Here is a 20,922-nt window from a genome sequence, read left to right on the forward strand (position 1 = left end):
CCAGCTGTGGAGTTTGCAGAGAGGGTCCAAAGCCACGGTCCTTCTTGGCTAGGTGTAAGTAGAAGGATGCAGAACAGCACAGCTCCAGTATGCACGGACTCTTGTTAACTAGGGAGTTGTGAGGGAGCAGGGTGTGATGGGGTTCTATATAATCTTTACTAAGTAATGTCCACTCTTTAAGCATTAGCTTTGATGTGCTGAAAGTAAAGGCTACAAAGGCAGCTGTTTGCCTTTGTGTGGCAGATCGAGGCCAGCCCTGCATTGCTTACTTGGCTTGCCTGCAGTACAGCCACAGTGGCTGGGTCCTCCCTGGGGCTCTGATATGGACTGATTTCAGAGCTCTTCAGAGATGATTCCACATGTATCTGCTTTTCTTCTCAGCGTCATTAAGGCATGAATTTAGATGCTTCATTAAATATACATAGAATTAGCTCCAGCTAAGGGCCCTGATGGCTGAGGGAGAATTTTTTCTTGGGTGAAAAAGTGCAATGTAGATGCAATGTACTCTTTCCTTAGGGGGAGTGGGAGTGCTGAGTATGAAGATAACCTATAGATAAATGCATGTATGTCATGTGGCTGGAATCTCCTTCAGATTTTTTTTTTATCTTCCCTTTCTCCTATAACTTTAATTGTCTGTTAAGTATATTATAAAATAAATGTTTAATATTGATGTTACTGAGAAAACAGAAGAAAAAGAAAAGACATAAATCTAACAGAAAGGCTATAGATATCCTCTCTGCTTGCAGATATCTTCTTCAGCGCTGTTTCCATGGAAATTATTTATAGTGCCTGGAGGGAGTGAAGTGCAGGTCACAGATCCGCACAGCTACTGTAGGCTCTCAGCCCGGGTAGGCAGAATCTGACAACAACAAATGGGCATATCTTTGAATGGAGCAGTTCTGCTTTTAGAGGAAAATGTAATCTCTTACAAAAATGTTATTTTGAAAGAAAATATTCATCTCTTTGGCAGTTTGGGTGAAATTAGAACGAAGAGCTGTCAGTTTTCACGATGAAAGCAGCTTCCAGCTCTCTTCCCTCGACTCCCTTTCCCCTACTGCTTGAAGTCATTAAGGGTCTCATCACATTTATGAGAGCAGAATTCTAAGTACCATGTTGGATAATCACAGTGTATTCCAGTTTGCCTAATTGCTTTACCTGGGATATGCTGAAGCAGAACAATTTTCTAAATGCTGTGAATACTGCCAATCATCAAGGAACATATTTTTATTTATATCAAAATATATGTAATAGAAATTATCTAAAAAATATGTGGCATGGTTTTTTAATATGTATTCTATGTGTATTACATGTAACTTTTTCTTATCCTAGAGCTACAGAAATATAATACAGAACAATTTCTGTGGCATACTTCTATAGAAGAAGTACAAAGAAGTGAGCAGGTATATAGACTACAGTTTGAATTGAAGTATCAAGCTTTCATTTTCTCACTAATTACTCAGTATTAGTGTAATATTAAGGAGTTTCTTACCCCTTCCTGCAAAACAAGCAAGCAAGCAAACAAACAAACAAACAAAACCCACCAACAGCAACACCTTCAGGAGTATTTTATGAGCTGGGTACAAAGCCCAGCTTGTACTGGACACAGCTATTGACTACCTCTCATTACTCTGTAACAGGTGATTACAATATTAAGCCCTACATTGATTTGACAGAATTGGTTGCACCTGGGTGTGGTACGTTGCTCATTAGTTCTCACACACTGCAGAAAGATGAAAAGGCCCTTCCAAGTGCAGCTCTATTGATTTTAGCTGTTTATAGATGACTATTTGAAGGTTAGATATAGATAAATGCTTTTTTTCTATCCATGGTTACCACAGTATGATTCTTTTACTTGCCTATGAATGTATTACTAACTACAACAAAAAAGTGGTAAGATTTTCTTTTCAATACTTTAAATACACTTTTTTTTCTTCTTTAACATCTCCTTATTTTATTTTATATTATTTTTTTTCTTGGTCTCCTTCTTAGGTTATTGGAGAATAATGAATACCTTCCTCTGCTCCTTGCAGTTTAGTGTATGCTACGGAGTTAGTCATGATGTATACAGGCTCTCTGGGATCCAGGTTCTGTGGAACTGCAGTAATACGGTATGATCAGGCATTCTTTTCTCTATTTTGCTGGAGAAATGCAGGTTATTCAGTCAGACAAGTGGATATCTTAAAACGATTCCATCTGTATTCCAGGAAATAAATATGGGAGAAAGATTGTGGAAAGAAACTTTCTAATAACTACTTTAGGGTATTAAATATTATTGCTGCGTTGTAAGCATTGTTGTGCAGTGCACTTCTAACACTTCAAAATATAAGTGACAGTGAAGATCAGTAACTGCCCTGAAGTGTTTAACCAGGAGCTCTATGCACATAAGCTCACTATAAATTGTTCTAGGTACAAATCTTCACTTTAGACCTTTTGCTTACAATTTTTTTTCAGATTTAGTTTATGGTCTGAAAGGATCAGCTTATTGTAAAGTTATGCTCTTTCTTCCTTTGTGACTTGTTAGCTACATAAAAGACACTGAAGAGGTGTGTGGATTCTGCTCTTGTTCTGCAGTGATTCTTTATTTGTGCTTTTGTTGGTGCTTTTGCAGTAAGAACAGAGTTAGATAGACTTGGGCAATGAAAAAGATAATATGCTTATTGAACCTACAGATAACATCATATTGAGAAAGACTTTGACGTTGTTGGAGGACAGATTTAGAGTTTATGATGGACTTGGCAAAATGGAGATCTGAAAAGTAAAGGAAGCAATTCCATAGGAACAAATGCAATCACCACACTAAGGAAAGAGTGTCTTTACAGGATACAGAAGTAATGATAGATACAGGATACGGAAGTAATGATAGATAGAAATTCAGATGTGTAGTATATTTTAAAAGCTTTAGAAACAGCCTTCACTTTCTGTACTCCAGGCAAAGGAATTGAAATAGCATTTCTGTTGGGCTAACAGTGTCAGGTGAATGGGTTGCTATGAGGGGCCTTATATGTCAGGGGGCAGAAAGTGCTTTGCTGGAAGGCCACTCTGGGTATCCAGCAAACTAGGTATCAGGCACAAAAATGTGGAAAAATGCATCTCTGTCATTCTTCATTTGGGAGCCTATAAGGGTATGTGCAGAAGCCCTCGGTGTGAGGGCTCACAGGTAGTAGGAGATGCCCAGTACTGGATGCTGGACTCTGGAAAACTGTTGATTTGTGAAGCCCGTACCTTAACATGGACCTGAGTTCTTTGTGAAGGAACTTGGAGTTCACAGGCAGACTGAAGGCTAAGTGCAACTCTAAGTTTCTTTAAAATAACAGAATTTCCTGCTGGAAAATGTCAGTGTAAAATGATTTATGAACAGTTGCAGGGCAATGTTCATGGTCAGAAAGCATTATCAGTTGATGCTACCACAAGCAATCCCTGATTTGGTTATGCCATCTTCTTTTAAAGTTTATATCACTAAGAACAGCAATACTCAATACCAGTGAGGTGATGAGCTTGAATGTTTGTACTTTGTTAGCACTGAAGAAACCATTTTATTGCTGCACAAAGCATGGTAGTAGTGAAGATTCTTTGGAACAAAGAAATGATCCTGTAACGTGATCTGTTTGTCGGGAACGGATTTCGTGCATGAGTTAAACCAGGAGTTAAACCAGGAGTGACAACATGCCATGTCTGCTGCTTATATCACACAAGTAACTTCTGTGATGTCCTAAGTGCAATGAGAAGCTTAATTATTGCAGAGGAAGCTTTCTTGTTGAGTCTTTCACTCTTTTTTTTCCTTGAAAGAGAAATTTTTTATTCCCATTGTCTAGAATTGTCTAGAAGTGAAGTAAAATTGTCCCTCTTACTGATCTTTCTCTTTTCCTTCATTTGACTGACATAAATTTAGCTCATCTAGTCTGTGTGTCTTTCATAATCATAGCTTCTTAAAGAGAAGAAAAAGATTGAATTTGTCTTTTCTTTCTTAAAGAATCTCTTTACCCATAGAACCAATTCTGCACCAGTGTTGTGACAAGATCTCTATACTTTTTTTTTAACTAGTTTTTGTTCTTTTTTTCCCTTTGGAAGATACTCTTCCAATTAGCACAGATTTTTTTCAGCAGTTCAATTAGGCAGACCTCTTTATCAACTCAGGTGTAAAAACCTTAGTGGTGTCTGCTGGCTGGAGGTTAAGTATTAACTGCTGCAACCTAGAAATTCAGCACTCACCTCATTAATCCTTTTCAAACCATCTGTCATAAGAAGATGCAATATGCAACATTGCATTTTTTTTTTCCTTTTGGCATCTGCTAATTCATTCCTAATTCTGAGAAATGGGTTGTTAAATTCAGTAATTTTGTGCCCATGCTTTTGTTGGTTTGGATATCTTGACTGCTCTTTGTTATTTCCATTGAAATTTAAAATCTTTTCTACACGGCAGTAAGCAGTTCTTCACTTGTTACTATGTTTTCTTGTTGTGATGGACTGTTTTGAACAGCAGTGTGCTCAAAACTGTTCTCCCTAGGAGATGCTTTTGGGGAAAAAAAATGAACAAAACAGAAGTGGCCCATATGGTCTCCTCTTGTGCAAAATGTGTTCAGATTACCACAGCGGTATGGAGTTGGTATGAGATGGAATGCAAAATCTTAAATTGTTGTAGCCTGCCCATAAAGGCTGTGCTCCTTTCCTATTGCCGTGGACTGAATGGAGGGAGCAGTAATAGCTGTAAGCCTTTCCCAGAAGACGTGGAAAATGGAAGATAGACTATTTAATGTTTTATATAGTAATAAAGAGAATAAACTGATAGGCAGTTGTAGGGCATTGTAGTGTTAGAGAGTGGATGCCATGCCCTAACTGTGATAAGAGATTCATTAGGTAATGAATTTGTCTGTTGTTACTGACAGTGTTATTGTGAAGATCTGTACTAGTTAACTCTTGAAGACTCAGTTTTATGTTGATGGGAATAGCTATTGTAAGAAAAAGCACTGATGCACTGTGATGGCTGCCTGAACAGGGCATGCGTGTTTTTCAGTTCAGCAGCTCACTGAGATGCATGCTGATCTCTTTGCATTATCATTGAAAGGGAGCCTGACTTTCTTCCCAACAAACAAGGTGGACTCCTTTGCTTTTCTCTTTGTGCTTTAAAGCACTTTCTTTGTAAGGCTTATGTCAATAACAGTCCTCTGAAAAAATACATTTTTAGCAGAGCATTAATCAGCAATGCTGTTTTGCTGCAGGTCTTTGATAAAAGCTTGTCCAGCATTGTAGAAACGTCTTTTTTCCTTTTGCAGATGGAAACAGAGAGATGCTGTTTCTGACTGTATTTTGCTCACAAATTCCAACACTCATGATTGCAGTGGGAGTGTGTGAAGTGATTGCTTACTTTTTAATCTACAAGAATCCTCAACATAAGCAGTTAGAGCCCAGCATGCATATCCCATGAGAAGGTCAAAAATATGGTTTTGTAAGCATGAAGCAATATTGTAACCCTATAGGATCCTCCTATTCTGTTTGTATTCTTTCAACTGTATAGCATCTAAACCTGTGTTTCATTATAATACTGAAGTAAAGCTGGATGGTTTCAACTCCAATGTCTTGATAATGCTTTGACATAATAGAAATTTTTATTTGCCTTACAAATTGCTAAGAGGCAGTCATGCTTGCTGAACAAAATAATGTATTAGTTCACTAGACATTGCTCTGTGTAGAGACTGAAAGGGATCACCTGCTAGAAATTAGGGCACTGGTTAAGTTTACTGCTACATGGGAAGGGCAAGAGAAAGATCTTGCAATCAATTCATTTTTCTGAGATAATAGTTAACCATGCAAAAAATTTAAAAAACAAAAAAATCAGAATGGTGGTGATTACTATGGCCTCCCACAAAGATCTGTACCCACTTCTAAAAATTTTCCATGCTAAGTAGCTACCTTTGGTTTTGCTTCCCATTGCATCAGATCAGCTTAATCTTTTCATTATTTTATTTCACTGAAGTGAAATAAGTAACAAAAACCATAGGGTAAATTGTCTCTTTCCAATGGACAAATGTCGGCATGCTTGCCAGCCAAGCAGAAGAGCACTACCCATTGGTGTGGCTGGTGCTTTTAGACTCAGGTGGCACAGTTGTATCTATTTTTTAAAATTTAGGCAGCCAGGCAGAGTGATTCATCTGAAATGCATTTCACAGACTTTACTTTATAAGTGAATCTAACACAATTGTCCTGAAGTTGGTAAGTACTCCGAGATGGACATCCCTGATGAAATATTCAGAAGAGAGCTGGTATTTCTGTGCTTTTCTATACTACCCATTAACATGTGGTAGCTCTAGAGAGACATCAATTATACAATACCTGAGATTTTCTTATAGCACTTCAGCTTCGCTGCTCTTCCTCTAGAGCCTATTTTACAGCAGCTCATGCAGTACCATTAGGAATGAACATCTACTCCTGTGTTTGCATAGCCAAGCCTTACAAGCCTGAAAGGGTAGAAATAATAATTCTGTGGTTTGCCGTGCTTGCAAGGATACTAGTTTCTGTAGACAATATTCTGACCTCTTGTCTCTCTGGGATTTTGAAATTTCAGTGCAGTAGCTTGTACACGTGATCAAGATGACGTACAGTGCACACTGAAGGATTCCAGGCGAATAAATAGTAGGCTGTCTTTGGCAGGAATGTATATTTAAGAAGAAAAATCCTTTCTGTGTTGAAATGACCACGTGCTGCGGGTACAAGGATGTGCCAGTTACCTGTTGGAGATTCTAATGTAATTATAGGATAATTATGTTGCTCCATGACAAAAATAGACTTGATCAGTCCCTAAATAGTATATATTTGCAGTGGAAAACAAATGCAATCAGTGCTCTTGGATTCTGTCAAATAAAGCTGGCACTGAAGCAAGGCTAAGAAATGTGTAGATAAATAATGTGACTGATTTCAGCTCAGATTGATAACAGTAATATGGAGGTGCACGGAGTGGAATGGTTAGTTTTTCTTTTTATAGCTCAAGCCTCACCCTGGACTTGTTAAGAATAGCTTTGAATGAGCTATATGTAAATAGCATTTAGTCATTTGGTCTGGGGAAGCAAAAGTAACCCGTTGTATTGCTAATTAATACAGTTTGTTTCTGTGTTATTAGTTATGGAATCTGGTATGCTTTGTACTGGTGTGAATATCAGGAGAGCTTTTGTCTTTTGAATTACAAATGGAAAAGAAAACTGGTACGATGTTCACATCTGCAAGGAAATGATGTTTTCATCACAGCATCTTATTGCAAAGACTAGGGTGGTAGAGTTGTGTAGTCCAACCTCCTGCTCAGTGCACAATTAGCCATCATCTCATGGCTGGTTCTTCAGGGCTCTGTTTTATCTTGAAGACCTCCAAGGATGCAGATGGCACAGCTTCCTTGAGGGGCCTGCTCCACTGCCTGGCTGCCTCACAGTGGAAATGTCCTTCTTACCAAACAGCCTGAGACTCTTGCTCCCCTGCCTCACACAGGTGTGAAGGGCCTGGCTCTGTTTCTATAACCTCCTTGCAGGCGCCAGCAGAAGGCCAGTGGGATGGAAGATATGCTTCAGAGCTGCAATGTCTGTTCAAAGCAGTACTCCTGGAACAGTTGATTTGTTCATCTTGAATGCTGCATAATAGTATATGAAGTAGCACTTAGATCAAACAAGGTGGACTGTAGCATCCCTGAGTATTTCTGCTTTTTAAGCCTCAGGTTTTCGTAAGATCAAACTTTGAGTGGTAAAGGTATGCATTGTATTTTCTGTCTTCCAAAACTGACTTTTAAAACTCTCAAGAGGGGAAAATAAGAAGAAAGTAAGTTTTTTATTTTTCTTCAACTTGCAATTCCATTCAGACTTGCATTCAGTCTGGCTATGAAGTGTGTATGAGAATGTCAGTAAGAGCCTTGTCATAACAAGCGCATTGGTGCTCTTCTCAGCCAAGGAAGAATTAATCATTCACATTATGTGCAAATGACTATAAGGCTGATTTGTTTGATTATTTTTTTTTAATTAAGTCTGAAGTCACAGAGTAATGATTTCCTTACATTAGGATTTTTACACTCTAGATCAACTTCTTCAAACTTCTTCACCAGTACAACAAATGAATGAGACAGTGAAATATGAAATAGTGCTTATTCCAGAGCTGACTTTTTTTTTTTTAACTTTAATGATAAAGAACAGTATTAAAATCAGAATGGGACAAATTAATTCCTTACATGCGCACACAGCACTGACTGATTTCCTAAATATATAATTAATGAATTTCAACTGCTTATGTCAGCACTGGCTGGGGTGGCAGGAGTTTTAGAATGTATATAATAAGGGCAATCTGTATCTGTTGAAAGGCAGTTGCAAAATAGTGCCTGCTGTCCTTGTTCAGCTACCACCAGTGGGCTTCACAAAGAATGGCTTTGCATCAAACAACAAACGCAGAGGTATGGCATTTTTCTTGAGTGTGTTTGTATGTACAAGTTGGCTGTAAGATAGCCACAGTGCAAACAATGGAATTACATGGGAGCTTTAGAAAATGGAGTGCTGAATACACAGCCTAGGAATACAATATTTTTATGTGAGCGGTAGGAGTGCTTTCTTGCAGTTCCATTCAAGTTAGTGGCTCAGGGGAAGCGCTTTTAAGGTTATGTGCTGTGTTGAGGAGATGCACCTGTTGCTGCACTACAGCACTGCCTTCTGTAACCGTGGCAAAAAAGGGAAAAATTGACTCTGAGAACTGTAGCAGATAATCATGTACTGCAGTGGTACAATGCAATGCTGGTATACTCTACCCCACTTGAGATGCTTTGGTATGAAATGAGTTGTTGATTTTTTTTTTTAATTTCTTTTTTTAATGCTCCTACATTTACATTCCAAATAATTGATTCTTGCTGGTTTTTTGTTGTGGTGGGTTTTTTATTTTGTTTAATTAGTCAATTTATTTTTTGGATTCCTTCTCTTGGTTTATTGCTCTTTCATTTTTGCACATGTGGTCTGATAAATTCGTGTGGTGTCTAATAAACCTGGCAGTGAGGGTGCATTACAGTCAGAAGCACAAATCTCATGAGCTGTGGAATCTGCGCCTCCACACAGTAACAATATCAATATATTCGTATCAATAGAACGGTATTACCAAACATTAACTCTTCCCTCCCTCTGTTTACAAGCAATAGATTAGTTACTTAACACAAGGCCTGTGAATTGAACCTATTTTCATCCCTCCAAAATTCAGTAACATTCTCACCAGGAATTGGAGACCACATGACAGCAACACTTGGTCCGATAAAGTGCTGTGAGACATTCTTTAGTTCTGTGATTTCCATTTCAGTTCATTTTCCTCAAAAAACATTTCACTTTATTGCTTGTTCTTCACTAGGGCTGCTTATTTCTCTCCCCCTTGCTTTGTCAGGCTGTTGGATAAGCTGTGCCACCTTTGTTAGACATCTGGTTGCTACCTTGCTAACAGGTGCAGCCGCTGTGAATGTTAATGGAATTAAAGCAGAGCTCTAATTCGACTGTCGCATCTTATCTCTTAAAATAATTTGTCCAACTACTTGTTTTAATTCACATCTTGGCACTGTTCAACCTTTTGCTTGGAGAAGTGGGAGCTACAGAGCAATAACTCATTTGAGAGGTTCGGTAGAGATGACTATGAAGACTTTGCACAGAGAATGTTTGTTTTGAACATATTTTTACCTTCCTACCAAAAATGAAGTAATGAGTTACTTAAAATGCCTCCTGAGTTATGGATAAAGATCTGGGTGTTGTCTGTTGTTGTCAGCAACGACTGGTGCTGTCTGATGGCATGTGGTCACACAGGGGCTTCTAATCTTACCTACTTTCTGACTCTTGCAAACAAAATCCTACTTGCTCTATTTATTTGTTGAGTCTCCCTTTAATTTTAGCAATATTCACACTCTTCCTCCCACTGGTGATTTTTACATTTCTAGTATTTCTGGGTTCCTTAACCAAGGCCTTAGATAACAAAAAGAGCTGGTTTTCTGTTAGCCTTACAACACAAATGGAGTACTTTGTTCTCTCATCTTTACAAGGGAGACTTTCTTCTTACTACTGTGATGTACTTTTTTTTTTTTTTTTCCTGAGAATCTAGCACATTTAGTTTTAGAAGAGATTATAAACTTTCTATCTCCTGAGTTCTGTTCTCTTGTTGGGGTGTGGGAATAACTAGAACAGCAAAACTAACACAAATGCATGAATTCGGTAAACAGGAAAAATCAAACTTTTTAACAGTTGACATATGTTAGAACCACTTCAATATACGTTAATGTGTTTTTGAGCCTTAGGCTTTAAGCTTATTTTGCAGCCAAGTCTCACTGCTTTGCTGACAGCTTGCCTGCAAAGGAAGCAGTGCTTTTTGCATCAGGTCTGAGTACCCCAAGTGTGTGTGTGTGCTGATCATGTTTACATGTATGCTGAAGTGTACGTAGTGAACGGACAATAGTCTGAGAATTTGTCAATTCAGTGATGGGAGGAAAAAAGATTCATTATATAAAAAGGCAAGCAAATAGTTTACAGACAGGAATTGTGGATTATGTATTCAAGAGTGCAGCAGGAGTCTTAACATCTTCTCATTGTTGCCTCTGATTAATTTGAATGTTCAAACATAGCCTTGTACACATAAACAGAGTATATATACAGGGAATATTTGTAACAAATAGTCCCTGCTCTCAAAAATCATTTATTCTGAAGTATAACTTGGTGGTAGAGGATGCTCTCACTTCATAGGATACAGGCTTAGAGGCTTAGGATGCTGATCTTATAGAGGCCTTTGAATTGAGGTTTCCATTCCAGTATTTAGCTGGCTACAGTTGTATTGCTATCATCTTTTCTTATAATCTGTACTGATAATTTTTTGTAGTTTTCTTAAATCTTACTAAATATGAATGCAGAAGCAAGGAAAAACATCAGCTATTAATAGTTTTCTGAGTTACAGTTTGAGAGCTTATGAATACTGTGTGTTTATTGTATGAATCAGTGTGGATGGCACACTGTCAAGTGCAGACAGCATGGTGGGATGTTACATTATGGAAGCCTTTCTTTCAGTGTTAGAGAAAATTAAAAAAAAAAAATAGTTGGAGGGAAAAGGCTCAATTAGGAGTGTGGGAATGGCATATTGCATGCAAATTAAGTTATAGCATGGACTTAGCCTGATACAGAATGATTAAAAATGTGTGTACTTAATCCTCCAAGTCTTCACATACTTTCCCATCATTTTGGAAAATTCCAGCTGAGAATTTTAGGCTGATTTGCACAACCATTAGCTTAAGGATTTCAGGGAACTGGCATTATATTACTAAAATCTAAACTTCGCATGCAATTCTGTGAACCAGGAAGGATTTGAAATCTCAGCTGTGTTTTTTCAGTGGTAAAACTGTTTTCTGATTCTATTGTTGTTTTCTCAGCTGTTTCTTGAGTGCTTCTACCAGGCTTTACTATTGCTCTGGTTACCAGCTGGGTCTCTAGGCAGCTCTCATGAAGCATTAACAAAGTGTTTGAGAAACGGTCGATTGGACTGTACAAAATAAATATTGTGAACTCGGACATAATGTAAAAGCTTGTGCTTGTTTCCAGAATACTTTCTTGGTTTGCAGTAGAGATGTCAGGTAATGTGTATCCAAAGAGCTAAGTGCGATATGTGTTGGATTTAGAAATTTTCCTGTCAATGGCACTGTGCTTAGCCCACCTATCATTATCCACCTCAGATTTTTTTGTTTTTGTTTCCCCAGTGATTGTGCATTTCAGTCAAGTGCAAAAGAGAAGCAATTAAGAAGGCTTTTTGTGCATAAGATACTCCGTCGGCAGCTCACTTGTTGGAAATGACAATTTTCCCCTCTACATGTAGCACTTACTTTTTTTATAGGCTTGATTGTGCAGATAGAGTTCTTATTCACTGATGCATTTGATGAAGAAAATAAAAATATGGTTTTATATACTGCTTCAATCAAGCCAAGTAATTTTTAATTAAAATAATAATTCTTTACAACAAGGTTGGAAATTGCTTTTCCCCATCCTATAAATATTCACTATCTAAATGCCTTTTTAAAATTTTAGTGAAATTTGGACTCTTGCAAATATTAATGAAATTAAAATATGGAAAAAATATGGTAAGAACAATTGAAATATTTAATTTAATATATGCACATATACAGAAACTGTGATGCAAAAAGCAATTGCTCATCACCTGCTGTCTGCTGCCCAGCCAGTCCCCAGGCTGTGGTTGCCTATCACAACCAACTCACCTCAGTTTCGTAGTGTTTTTTTTTTCTAGATTTTTTTTTTTTAATGATGTTACAGTATGGAATATTGCTTTGAACAATTTAGGCCAGCTCTCCTGGGTCTGTCCCCTCCCAGATCCTTGTGCCCCTCAGCCCGCTTGCTGGCAGAACAGTTTGAGAAACTGAAATGTCCTTGGCATCATACAGCACTCCTCAGGATCAACTAAAACACCCATGTGTTATCAGCATTGGTTTTCTCCTAAAGTCAAAACATAGCATCATACCAGCACCATGTAGAAAATCAACTCTGTCCCAGACAAAACCAGGACGCCTTGTTAGTGGAAACAAAAGGCCTGGAGTTATAGTTGGATTCTTTGAATGCAGTGTTTAGCTATATACTGTGGCTTGCACCTCACCTTCACACAGAGGGCTGTTCAAAAGATTGCTCTGAAGTCACTATTCGTCCCTTGCTTAAGCATTCACATAAGAATCATCACTGAAATATTTTGTATGGGGTTCATTGGATGAAGAAGGACTAGAAAACTTCAAATATACCAGATGTGTTCTGCCTCAGAAATATATTGTTTCTGAGGTACCAGTGTTTGGTTTGTGTGGTAATGCTGGATTCCCCTCCAGATTCGCTTTTTACGGCTCCATTAATCATTACCCTATGCTGTCTCATAGAGTGTGTTTATGTCTTTGTGGAACAACTGAACTGGTAGTTCAGCATTTTTTCTGACCTCCTTGGCTACTGAAACCAATGGATTTGGTAGGTGCCCTTCAAAATACATTAGACAAGTAAAAATCTTTAATTGAAGATCCACAGACAGACTTGTTAAATATTCTGTTGAAGAATGATATTTCATGAAAGTTTTTATTTTTCACACCATAACTTGATTAGTGTTTGTAGGTATGGCAAATTCAGGACTTCAAATGGATTAAGTTTTTCTCATAGATGCCATGGGTCAGAATTTGTTCTTCTTGGCTTAGAATTAAAATATTAGATAGAGGATTTCATGTAAATCCTTACTTAAGTGTGGTGAAGATTAAAGTGAGTTCTGATTAGCATAAATCTTTCAGTTTCTGTTCCCTGGTCCTCACAGCTGCCCATAGGAAACTGTTTATTCGTTTATTTTTTTAAGAAAAAGCGCAGAGAGGTTTATTAGTTCATCAGAACTTGTTGGGACCGCCCTTTGTGAAAAGCAGATCCTTCATGACTTTAGGCTATACAGTTCCCTGAGCAGGGAATCATAATCTCTGTGCATTTGTCAAATGCATGGGAAAGTCTGGTAATGATAAAATCCTGTACAATAATTCTAGTCTTTCCTTCTCCCTTGGTTTGATCCCTCCCAGTTCATATATTCCCTTCTATATTTTTTTTTTGTAAGTTGAAATTCATTATTTTCAAAATTAAAGCAAACTCAGATACCTACATAAGTAACCTAAATATCATTCAATGCTTTCATTAAGTTCAGTAGAAGGTGCAAACATCCAGAACTTTTGAAAGTGAAATTTTGCTCCTTTGGCTTTAAGTAGGTAAAAATGTACTTGGCTTTAGATGACCCATGAATCCAATCTATATACTTAGATGTGCATTGTAATTTAACTTGGACTCCAGCCTTATGCATGCCATTTATGCTTGAAATGTCCTCATAGCACACATTCAAGAAACCTCCTCTGAAAACCCAGGGGCCAGGGGAAAAAAAAAAGTTAATAACTAAAAGTGAACACCAATATTTAACTCTGTTTCCGTTTATGGCTGGCTTAAAATAAGCATTTTTTCCTAATTCCTAAAAGACAAGGGTGTATGTGCATAAACACAGTGGTCACTAGTGTTTGTAAGAGCCTCTAAGTTTTTAATTGCAGATTAAAATGTAGTAGTGTTCTTTCTTCTACTATGCCCAAATCAGGGTCTACTATAATATATATAGTAATTGTTCCTTTTGGTGCTTACATGTATGCCTTTCAGAAAAAATATAAGACTTAAGGATGTGTTGGCCTAAATTGTGTTTCTGATGGCGTAGTTCTTGATCTTTCCTATGTATTTAAAGTTTCTTCTTTGCTGTTACCACTTTTCACTCCCATTACTTAGAACGTTCCTTCAAACATTTTTAGTGAGGCTGTGATAAAAGGTACCAGTGGTAAATGACATACCTGATAGCTTGCTGGTTTTGTTGGTCAGTATTTTTCTAGAGAATTGAGATTAAAAATTCTCAGCTGTGGGGGCTTTGCACAGCACATAGCACTGTTGCTTAAGTACAATATTTTTCTTAGCTGATCAGGGTGACCTCGTGCCCTTCCAGCAGTGCCAGGACTCTTACTGCTACCTGCTTTGTGAACAAATGATTGAGGTCAAAACCACTGTACCTTAGTACTCATATTGAACAATTTGGCTATTAAATTACGTTTAACTTTCCACTGTGACACTGAATGAATAAAATGAGGGCTCTTGAAGCGTGTCAACCTAATACCAAATTACTTTTATCTCTTCATTCCTGTGGTTACAAAGAAGGAAAGGGAAAACCAATTGCAGGCTCACAAAAACAGAAGAGAAAATGTCTTTTTGTTGGAGCCCTGGCTTTTTCAAATGGATTTGAGAACAGGTGTGTCCTATAAAGAATTCTGTTTTAACCAGCTTGTAACTATAAATTTGTAAAATTATTAATTCCTTCTGCATAAAAAATGTTTGTAACACCAAACAATTTTTTTAAAATAATAATTTTAGACTGTGTCATGGTGGGTGGATGAGTGAACTGTGACATATGACAGGCACCTGCCCTGACAGAGCTGTCAGGCTAGTGCTTTTAGCATTACTGCTTCCAAGACTGCGGCTGTAATGAGAGTTCTTACAGCAGAAGGCAGAAGGAAAGGCATGTAAGATTTCATTTTGAACAAAGCTGAGGGTTCAAATGATATTTTGTCAATAAAATTAGAAATTTTCTAGAGCACTAAGAAACTGGGTATGTAGGGTATTGGGCAAGTTTTTATGTTAATTTTTGGAGAGAAAAAATATTGAAAGCCTAGATGTTCCCATACGTGTTGCATCTGATTTTCTCTTGCCTTGTATTTTTGTAGTTATTTATGAAAAATTTATTTGGAGTCTGTGATACTTACTCATGATACCTGCTGTGTGACTGCGAGAGAGACTGCACAATGTGTAGGAAAAAGGAGAATCACTAATCTTGTTTAGAAACTGCATGGTATTCCATGCCTTATTTCATCATTCTGGCAATGCTGAGAGCATTGCTAGCACAGAATTATAATGAGCATTAGATAGAAATCCAAATTGGGCTGCAATATGGTATATTTCCTTAAGCTGAATCTTGGATACCACAGCTATAACTTGGGCATTACATGGCTTTTTTTTTTTTTTTTTTTTTAAATCAATTGTATAAATTTTCACTTTCAAATGATGAGTTGTTGTATTTTAACAGCTGCACTTGAATAATGCTCACACTTTGACTAGGGATAACAGGCTGCTTGGGTTTACAGTAGGCTCAGATCACAGATACACTTCAATTTTTCAAGGCAAACTCAGTAGGGAGATGAAATGGACTTGTGGTGTGCTGCTGATATACTGCTCTGGTCTTGGTTTTTCAGCCATGCTTCTGTAATTGAAGCTACGGAGAGTTTTACTACTGTTGGAAGAAAATGGTATTTGTCAATTGTTTTCTGCTTAATGTTTGGCTATAGCTGTATATGATTTCACAGTGGGCTGTTCATGTCTGCATGTTGGCCCTAACATGTCCTTTGTGGATGAAATGTGGAGATATGTTATGGAGTCTTTGTAAGCTTCTGGAAGTGCTTACAAAACTTGAATGTCTTATTTAATTGAAACATCCGGTCTGCCAAGGTAATAACTCACCTTAATGTGTACTGAGAATCACTGGATGAAAATAACTGTGTTATTCTAAAAATAGTGGAAGAACGTGTAAAATCACTCTTGAGGAAACAGAAGAAGGTTTTAAATGAAAAGAAAAATGAACATAAATAGTATATATTAAACTGTTAACTCTTTTTTGCAACATGAAGGAAAGTAGGTGTGCAATTATGAGTTGAGATTTATTTCTTTTAGCAAACGGGAGAAGAATTTAGAACAAAATTTTCTGATGTTTTGAGTGATTATAGTGTGAAATTCACTGCTAAAAAGCAAGCAGAAATGTAGTGTGCTGAAGAGAAAGAGGCAAAGTTCTTCAGTCTCACATTATGGTGTGGAAATATTCTATTAGAAAGTAACAATTTAAATCATGACTCCCTCCCTGTTCTGAATGGCAATCCATCTGAAATCTGTGTTATGGTACTGAATTCATGTTGCAGGTGGAAGCAGGGCTTGAGGTGAAGCTAATTGCTGTGGGATTGCAGTAGATAGTGGCTGATTTAAGAAATGAGAAAAAAAATCTTCCTTGTGGTTGAAAGAAGCTGCTGGATTAGATTGTTTTTCTTTCTTTCTTTTCTGCTTTGCTGAAATGTAAGTGGCAAAACCATAGCAAAAGCAAATGTGATTTCAAGCCATCTGTTATGAAAGCAGGTAAAAAAATTTTTTTTATCATTATCTACAGCAAGAAACCACTGTAATCATAAGTAAGACCAGTTAAGTGATGACAAATGCTGAGTTTTGTAGTTATTGCCATACAGATGAATACCACGAGAGACATGATTTTAAGACACAAACCTTTGATGAACATACTAAATATTTAATTACGTTCTCTGTGTTTCATTAATTCAATTCTGAAACATCTCTGAAAAATGAAAAGAAAGAATACAAAATAATGTAAATACTGGAAACTTTAGCCCCATTTGAAATCAGTGTTCTGCACAACTGATAGTTTATGTCATTTAGACAACGGTGGAAGTTACAGATCTTCTGCAGTAACAGTAAATCTGCACTACTTTAAATACTCTTCTCATAAGATTCTCGTCTCCCTTTCCCTTTTGTTCTTTTTCTTCCTTTTCCCTTTCTTCCCCCTTTTCCTACCTCTCAACAGTCGCTGACAGGCAAATAAATGTCCCTTCCTTTGGCAGGAATATTGGAACTAGATGATCTTTAGGGTGTCTCCTGAATGAAACCATTCTATGATTCTTGATTTGCTCTAGATGTTTTTGGAAAATATTGATTTAACGGTTTTAATGATTACTCTGAGGATGACCAGAAGATTTACTCTATTTTCGCTACTTTGCCCTATTTTGAAACAAATCAATATTTGCTGCTGCTTTTAGGCTTATTTCATCAGGTGTATCTCATGGGTTTAAACTGAATGCATAAGTAAATCATCCTGTCTTGTGAAGGGAGATAAGACATGATATGGGCATACCACCTGTCCTCCCAGTGATGTGTTCAGAGGCATTTTCCTACAATTGCAAGTTGTAATTATCCTCTATTACTCTAACATGCTTTTACTGACACGCTGGACATAAAGAATTAATTTATTAGTTGGTGTAATTTATGAAGTTTAGCAGTGGTAACATGCTATAAATACGGGACTGGAATACCTTCTCTGTGAGATCTCCATGCACATGACTGTTTTTCCAGTAGAACTGAGTGGATTCATGGTAATTCTGTCCAATCATAAAGGGAAATACTAGACAAGTTTTAGGAAAATAAAATTATTTACTGTCTTCAATTTATGAGTTTTACATTTCGGCTATCGTGGGGATGCAAAGTGTATGTTTGCTTTTAATCAAGTTTATATTTTTATAAAGCTCTGCCTTTTAAGTAGTAACTGGTTGAAGCAATTTTCTTGTAAATCCTTAATTTGTCAGGCACTTAACTGCTTTTAATGTCATATTGCTGCTCTAAATGAGTCACGAAGAGCAGCTTTTTAATGGCTTGTGTTTCCCAAGTTGCATTTTAGGGTTTCTACCAGAGGATCTATAAACAAGATTTCAGCTGGAACTAGAAAAGAGTTGACATTAATATTTTGGTACAATCCTAAGTCAGTGTGCAAGAGTAAACAGAAGTGATAATGGATTTCTTTAACTGAGAGGAACATTGCAGAAAAATAAGGTCAAGTTTTGATCATTTTTATTTCTAGTGTCTGTCTTTTGTATACATTGCAATTGCTCTTTAAAGTGAAAGATATCACCAGAATAACCTATCTCATCAGAGATATTACAGAATGTCTGTGAGTTAATTTGTAACTGATAGGAATTAAAAGAATGAAAACAAAAATTATAGCTCTGTGTCACACCTCTCTATGGACAGGTATTTAAGGACAGTGATTTTATGAAGCCCTGTTGTATTCATGTGACATTGTAACAGCTGCAGTTTTCTTAAAACAGGCCAGGTATGTAAGAGCAGAAATGCTGTACATTTTTAAAGAAGCAGGTTTTTATCATCTTAACATCTATGTCCAAAATGTTGATTATGATAAATTATAGAGAAACTGTAAGGAAATGGGATGGTAAATGTTCTTGCAAGACCTGATGTCAGATGCCAGTACAAGGTGGCTCTGGTTTAGTATACTGCAGTCATTTAACATGCCTATATTAAGTACAGTTTGAAATAGGCCCAATGTTTTGCCATAAAGACATTGCTTGAGAAGTCTCTGAACCACACAGCTGTGCAACTGAGGTTTTTTTCATGTTATTTTGTTGATATTTCTTCTTGGTCTTCCATATCTTGAGAGATTTTCCTCTCTTGAGCCACTTGAGCACTAATTTGTTAATTCTTGAGACAGTTCTTATTTTTACTTTGAAATTCTATTCAGTCCTGGATATAACATACACAGGTAGAAAGGATTGTTACTCTCAAAGACCTTCATAAATAGTGGGAAAACAGAATATGGTACATTAGAGATGTGTTTTGTATATCAGTCATAGCCAGCAGTAAAGATTGAATTCCATTTTACAGAATTACACATTTGAAGAATGCTGAGGAATGGTGGTAAACAAAAGGGGAAGATGAGTCCTGAATTTACAGAAATATTTCCTATGTGTCTCTTGTAACAGCCAGCTGGTAATTATCAACAATGGATGTGCGTTAATCTTGGCCTTCATTTCAGCTAATGCACCTATAAATATATATTGATAGTACATGTTATTTACTGTGTTTAGCTTGGTACTGTCCTTTGTAACTCAAATATTTTGGTGATATAATTATTTCAGCCACCAGGTGGATGTGCAGCCATCTGTTCTGCCTGCAGTGAGGCTGCTGCCTCTGTGCTGCCTAGAAAGAGAACGTTGCGTTTCTCTTTGAGACTGTTCAATCTATTTCAGAAATCAGTGCTTTTTCTTCAGTCCATTCTGTGAATGTGCTGTACTTATTTCCCACCATAGAGTTATGTTGCTGGAAAAGGCAAGGCTGCTCCGTCCCAGACTTTTTCTTTGATCTCAAGCAGAAATGTGTTTTTGTAAAGTTAGGAAGCTTGCTTTTTCCACTATGTTGCACTTCAGTATTAAAGAAATAAATTGCAGAGAATAAAAGAATTAGCATCATGGGACTTACTCCATCTTTCTGAGAAATAAAAAAAAAGCTTCCCAGCTGCCTTTTCTGGGAGTGAAGTCAACACAAGGGTTGCCGTTTGGCTGCATTTAACGGATTCAGCATCTGCACTTGCATATGGGGTAGTAAAAGCCTGAAAGTAATTTGAATGTTACTGGGTCTAAACTCAGGTCTAATCAGTTTTCAGCACTCTCTTTTGCATTTTTGGATACGTAAATTTGTGTCTAAATACAATATGTCATGCAGTAATGTCAGCTAATTCTTATGTGTACCAGGCTGGAGAGTAGAATCTGTATTTGGTCTGCATACCAGTGTTCCTTATGACACAGCTTACGCTGCACTCCTCTCAGTTTGGCACTGAATAAAGCTTTGAATGTGCATTTCATAAAGAACATTACGTTGTGATTTCATTTTAATTTAAAGCAAAGCATTTGGAGAAACTTTTTATACTTGCTAAAAACTTACAATATTTCAACTTTTGCCTTGACTTCAGGACTTTGAAGAGGTTTTTAAAATTATGCCCTATAACTGTTTTCAGTATATCCTGAAATAATGAGTATAACAATAACAAACTAAAATAAAAAGTGAATTCAAGTCTAAACAGCAATTTAGAATGTGCATAATTTTAATAACTTAAAAAAAATAATTAGATTGCTTGTTTTTTTTTTCCTAAGAAGATGGGAGGCATTAATTAATTTCATACTGAAGTATCAAATATGCTGCTAATGGAATCACCCAGATCAGATGTTCACTTTTTCAAATACTGCCTTGCAAATGTAGCTTACTGCATTGCTATCCTGTGGTAGTCTGCCCGCTTAAATAAAATGTGTTTGAATACTTCAGGACAACCTTCAAGATTACTTCTATGAGTTTTATGTGTAATAAATAAAATAAGAAATTGCCTTTGCTAACTATGTTTATTTACACATCAACAGAATATCTTTTCCTTTTTAATAGTTCCTTAATGAGAAAATGACTTACCTTTCCTACTGTATAGTGTAACTTAGAAAATATGAGCACTTTCTGGCTCTGCAACTGGATTGTGCATCCTTTAGAAGAAAATGACCTTCATCCAAGCACCCAGAAGATCCGTTTATTTTTCTCAGGAAGAGCAGAATGCTTGTTATGACTTTGCAGACCAGCCTAACATATCATATATTACATGCAATGGGAAAGATTATGCAGTGAATTATTAGGCTGCTGCTCTGAGCCTTGGTGCCCAGCAAGCACCATTTGGTGTCTGCGTACATGAAAGCCCAAACACATTGTGCTT

General features: G+C 37.0%; 1 protein-coding gene across 9 annotated transcripts in view; it reads left to right on the plus strand.

Moving 5' to 3' along the window:
• The window catches only part of PLPPR5 (phospholipid phosphatase related 5), a 202,723-nt gene that overhangs the window by 6,341 nt on the left and 175,460 nt on the right, over nucleotides 1-20,922 (plus strand). For 5 of the 9 annotated variants that reach the window (XM_090146310.1, XM_090146304.1, XM_090146296.1 and 2 more), the window contains exon 2: nucleotides 1,990-2,108. The exons of 2 other annotated variants lie outside the window; for them this stretch is intronic. The gene's annotated coding sequence lies outside the window, so the exon portion shown is untranslated. Of the gene's footprint in view, nucleotides 1-1,380; nucleotides 1,401-1,729; nucleotides 1,891-1,989; nucleotides 2,109-20,922 lie in introns of those variants that run through there. 2 more of the 9 variants (XM_090146302.1, XM_090146299.1) reach the window with 2 other exon arrangements.

Source organism: Phasianus colchicus, chromosome 9, assembly GCF_987193195.1.
Source record: "Phasianus colchicus chromosome 9, bPhaCol1.hap1.1, whole genome shotgun sequence".
Taxonomy (NCBI): Eukaryota; Metazoa; Chordata; class Aves; order Galliformes; family Phasianidae; genus Phasianus; species Phasianus colchicus.